The sequence below is a fragment of the Octodon degus genome, unplaced genomic scaffold, assembly GCF_000260255.1.
Source record: "Octodon degus isolate 3935 unplaced genomic scaffold, OctDeg1.0 scaffold00007, whole genome shotgun sequence".
Taxonomy (NCBI): domain Eukaryota; kingdom Metazoa; phylum Chordata; class Mammalia; order Rodentia; family Octodontidae; genus Octodon; species Octodon degus.
This window is the reverse complement of record NW_004524583.1, coordinates 8,960,609-8,966,178: the sequence shown is the minus strand read 5'-3', so window position 1 is coordinate 8,966,178 and position 5,570 is coordinate 8,960,609. Positions and strand designations below refer to the sequence as shown.

The 5,570-nt window shown below is 45.9% G+C and overlaps 1 protein-coding gene across 1 annotated transcript in view; it reads left to right on the top strand.

Annotated features, from left to right (window-relative positions):
* The window catches only part of Adck1 (aarF domain containing kinase 1), a 123,264-nt gene that overhangs the window by 73,274 nt on the left and 44,420 nt on the right, over positions 1-5,570 (top strand). The gene's annotated exons all lie outside the window — the stretch shown is intronic.

The window sequence follows — 5,570 nt, the reverse complement described above, 5'->3', positions numbered from 1 at the left end:
AGGCTCCCTGGAGTTTTTATTGTAATACATGTAGATATTAATAAAGAAAATATAAAAGTACTCTTCTATGAAAAAACCCCACAAATTTTCATAACAAAATAGAGCTTACCAGTGATAAATATGCTGTGTACCATAATCCTAAAAGAGCCTCCAGAGTGTTACTCAGAGTACAAGTCATTGACAACAAGACCCTTTTATAAAAAAGAAATAGATAATAGCACTGTCTCAGTTACTCTTCTCTCGTTGCTGGGACAAATACCCTACACCCAAAATGAAGGAAGGAAAGGTTTATTTTCAGATCACAGTTACTGGAGGTTTCAGTCCATACTCAGCTGGCTCCAAGGCAGAGAGCTGCATGAGGCAGAGAACAGCCTTTCATGGTGGGGGGCCAAAGAGCAAGAGAGCAAATTGGGGAGGAGCAGCAGCTTAAGCAGCTGACTTCTCTTCCCTCCTTACATTGAAATGCAGATTACCTGCCCCAGGGCAGGTGCAGCATCCACTCCCACAGTAATCAATCACAAACTCCAGAAACTGCCCTAGGACTGCTGGAGGCTTTGGGGGACACCTAGACACAAACCATAACAAGCCCAAAACTTTCTTTACAGTGAATAAAGAGAAACTACTAGTTGTAAAACAAATTAGCATATATAGTATATTGAAGCAATAGAATAGAGAATTTGGGGAATTATTTAATCTTCTAAGTGCCAGGGAGATGACTCAGTAGAATAGGCACTTGCCTGGCAAGTGCAAGGTCCTGAGTTCAATCCCCAGTACCACAAAAACCAAAAACCAAAAACCAAAACCCAAAATATACTGGGCCAGTGAAATAGCTCAGCAGACTAAAGCGCCTGCTTAGGAAAGCTTAGGCAAGCGCAGGGACAGCGGTTGGATCTCCAGCAACACATACTGCGCCAGCCCTGTCCTCAGGGCATGCTGAGCCAGCCAGAGTCCAGACATAGTGGTTATGCCTGTAATCCCAGCGCTGGGGAGGCTAAAAGCAGGAGGGTTACCACGAGTTCAGGCGTGTAGTGAGACACTGTAATGACCAAATATGTTAAAAAACAAAACAAAAAAACTTCTATTTTGCTCTTTGTGTATGTGTTTTATTACATATAAATACACACACACACACACACACACACACACACATATATTTTTTTAACCGGGGATTGAACTCAGGCCCTTGCGCTTGCCAGGGAAGTGCTTATTCCACTGAGCCATCTCCCCGGCCCCTTAAACTATATATTTTTTATTAAGCTCAGAGGTTTTTTTTGGCCTGCTCAGCTCTCCCTGAGGGTGGGGCTGGTGTGGCATGTGGTACCAGGGATCAAACCGAGGTCCCATGCACCTGCCTAAGCTTGCCTAAGCAGGTGCTTTAGACTGCTGAGCTATCTTACCAGTCCCTTGGAGTTTTTTATGTGAGAGAAGCCATGCCATATTTAAGCTTGCATGTCTGACTTATTTAGCTTAATATTATGTTCCGGAGTCCACTTACCTGAGAGCCTCAGGTTTATCTTTTTTTTTTTTTTCCCCTTTTCTGTATTTAGGACAGGGTCTGCAGGGTCTATAGGGTCTCACTGCGTAGATCAGACCTTGTAGTGATTTTCCTGTTTACAGCCTCCCAAGCGCTGGGATTACAGGCACATGCCACCACGCCCAGTTTCAACCACTGTCTCAGTGTGCCCCAGGGGTGTGGCTGGCATGGCACTCCGGGGATTGAACCCTGGCCCCTGTGCTCCGCCTAAGCTATCAGGCTGACCCTTTTAGGTTTATCTTACTTTATCACAGAGTAGTGCATAGTGATTCATACATGCTACATTTTGTTTCCAAGATCCAGCTGTTACAAATTGTGTGGTGTAAACATGGGTATGCATGTATCCCTCTACTATGATATCTTCAAGTCTTTTGAGAAGATACCTAGAAGGCAGATAGCTGGTCAAATGGTATTGTAATTTTTAGTGTTTTGAGAACTATCCACACTGATTTCCATTGAGGTCGTACTAGTTTACATTCCTACAAACGGTGTAGAAGAGTCAGTTTTTCTCCGTATCCTCACTAACATTTGTTGTTAGATTTTTTGATTGTGGCCATTCTTTATGGAAGAAGATGTTCTCACACAGTATTTTTAATTTGCATTTTTCTTATGGCTGGTGGTGGTGAACATTTTTTTCGTGTATTTATCCGCCATCTGTAGTTATGAGGAGTATCTGTTTACTTAAGCTGCCCATTTTTGATTGAGTCTGAATTTTTTTTTTTTTTTTGAGGGGGTGCCTAATTTTTTTGAGTTCTTTATTCTAGATGTCAGGGTTGATGAGTTCTTGACTTACCTCGGGGACCCCTCTGGGATGGCCACAGAACCTGGCGAGCAGCTGTTGGGGCCAGGGGAACCTTAGTAGGAGATCTTGTAGAAATGAGAGGAACCAAAGGTAATTTCTTGAGGGTTAGGAAAAGTTATGTGATAATTTGTTACGTAGTAAAAGAGAGCATGTGCTTGTAAGGAATGTACAAATGACGTGCAGGTCACATAGAAATATTATGCAGATTGTGTTTGCTGATCTGATATTTGTTTTGAACAAACTTACCTGCCAGGAAATGGCCCTGGGCAAAGCCTTGGCGGCTGTGGTGTGCCTCCAGAGTTTTATAGCTTCTTGCTAGGCCAAAGGACAGAGTGGCTGAGCCTCCACGGTTGGGCAGGGAGGCCAGTGATCTCTTCAGTGCTCTGGTGTGTCCCTCTCCTTTTTCTGCTCCCTCCCCTGCTCCTAGACTCTTAGTTTATCCTTTTGCCTCCCTTTCAGCCAACACATACCTGTACGTTTCTTCTGCACTTTGTACTAACAGGGTGCTGGGACATGAGGAGGGGGAGCTCCCTCCTCATCCTTGGGGAGTGCCCTGTTTGGTGGAGAAGACAGTATATAAACAGACAGCCACAGAGAGGGGACCTGAGCTCTCACAAAGGAGTGTTTGCAAAGGGCTTAGAGCACTGAGTGGGCATCAGAGGGGCTTCTCTGAGGAGGTGATGTTCGAGGACTCCTGTGGACCCCATGAGACAGATGGGCAGAGAAAGGGCAGCCCAAGATATGTGAAGGCCCAGGCCCTAGAGGAACTGGCATAGATGGGGGACTTCAGGTGGTTCTGATGGCTCCAAGTAGGTAGAGATGTGGCTAGGCAGGTAGGCAGGATGCACAGAGGGCTCAGATACCAGGCTGTGGTGCAGAACAGGGAATGTAGTCACCGCTCAGCACGTTTGTGAGACTAAGCCGTCTGAGTTTTTCTTGTAGTCAGTGGGAATTGTGTAAGAGTTTTAATTAGGGCACTATCACAATCAGATGTGCATAAAAAATAAAAATCTGTTAGTGATCTGGAGGACACATCAAAAGGCAGAAAGACCATAGCCAGGAAATAAATTGAGGGGCTTCCACACTGGTCTGGGGGAGAAATAAGGATGTGAAGCAAGGCATTATGGTGCAATGGAGAAGGGGGATGAGCCCAAGTGGTGGAATCATTTGGACTTTGTGACCAGCTCTACTTGGGCCAGGGCAAAGACTGGTATGGATGAGGAGAAGGAGACTGAAGTCTATTTTACGTTTCTGGCATGAATGGTTACATTTGGGTGACTTTATACAGCATCTGTGAGCCAGGTCCTATTGAGAAGAAATTGCCCTAGATGTTTCAAACAGAGAGAATTTAAAACAGGAAATAGGGTTTACAAGAGATGGGATTCCTGAGATACTGCATAGGATGGTGAGACAGTTATCAACAGCAAGAAGCCACTGCCACCTTTGTAGAGGAAGGACAAGCAGAGACGGTTTTCTGGAGCCCAGGAGCTGAGAACAGCTGGTGAGTGCTAGACCAAGTTGAGTCTGCCAGGTGCAGCTGGATTGAAAATGGAGGGTCTGCACCCTGGAGCCACAGATACGGTTTGAGGCAGAGTTTTCATCTCTTTGTGTTCCTTATATTCCACTCACGTTGCCCATTTGCTAAACCTGCCTGGAAGCAAGTTCGCAGGGGAGCCTGGGAAATGTTTCGTGAGAGTCAAAGTGCTGGGGTGGATCTGATTGAAAGTGGAGCACCCATGTGGGGTAAGATCACGCTTTTGGTAGTTTGGGGTAGGGATATCCCTTTTGTGGTAGATTAACTAATGGTTGCCTTGTAACACCCAGCTGAGGTGAATCCACATGGCTCTGGGTGTGGGAAGCCCACCAGAGGATTCTTGCCAAAGCATAAAAGGAGAACTGAAGGGCAAGATGGTGTGCTGTTAATTTTCCTGGAGGAGCTTGTTATGCAGGCTTTCCTGTTGTGAACTTGGCTGTTCTCATCATCGGAGGAGCTCAGGTCCTTGCTGTCACTGAATATGGCTTTGGTTCTCATTGGGGAAGCTCTGGTCCTTACTTTGAGTGTCACTTCCTGGCTCCAGTGCAGATCCCTCAGCCTGCTGGCCCAGATCCCTCATCCTGCTGGTGTAGACTTTCTGGCTTCCGCCACTGACCTGTGGGCCTTCCCAGTGCAGATCCTTGATACAGACTTGCATGAGACATTGTCATGGGCTTTAGGCCTCCAGCTGTACCCATGGAGCACATTGCCATGGGCGCTAGGTCTTCAGCTGAATTCATGCAGGATAGTGCTGTGGGACCCGGGCCCCCAGCTGGATTTTGGGTCTACAGTGCATGGACAGAGCTAGCTCATTCTTCTGCATTTGATTTTTATGTGCATATTATGAAATAATCCTATAAATTATGTGTCCTGTATTAAATCTAGTCCCTTGTAAGCCCTGGCTACAGCCCCTATCATTCTGCAGTTCAGGGTGGAATACAGGTTCAGGATTTATGATCAAGGATACTCATGGTTGCTAAATTGGAGGAATGCTTGAGTTCACTTGGAGGTGTTTATGGTAAAGAGAGATGAAAGCAGGACAAGTATAGGGGGCTCATCATTTAGGGAGTGAGCCCAAGAGGGTACGTTCCTGAAGGGGCTGAAGGAGGATTGAAAAATGCTGTAGAGCTGATGAAAAATGTCTAAGAGAAGGGTGCTGTACTGGCTATCTAATGCTGTATGATGACCTGGTCTCAAAATTTAGTGGCTTGAAACAGTAGCCATGAATTTTGCTGGTGAATTTGGGCATTGGCCAGAACTTGGGAGAGAAAGTTGTGCAGGGCACATAAAGTGTGGCTTGCCTGGGGCTGGAGGACCTATTTCCAACATGGCTCATACACATGGCTGATCAGCCAGGACTGGCAGTGAGCTCAGTTAGGCCTGAGAGCTCGGCTTTGCTTCTCCATGTGAGCTTCCACATGGCTGTTTGGGCTTCCCCACAGCATGGTGCCTGGGGTCTAAGAGCAAGTGTCCTCTTGGAGTAAGGTTGGAAATACAGTTTTTATGACCTACCTTGGAAGTCGCAGAATTACTTCTTTCTTACTCTGTTGGCTGGAGGAGCAACCAAAGCCCTTTTTTCTCAGGAGCTGAGAAGTAGATTCTTCTTCTTCTTCTTCTTCTTCTTCTTCTTCTTCTTCTTCTTCTTCTTCTTCTTCTTCTTCTTCTTCTTCTTCTTCTTCTTCTTCTTCTTCCTCTTCCTC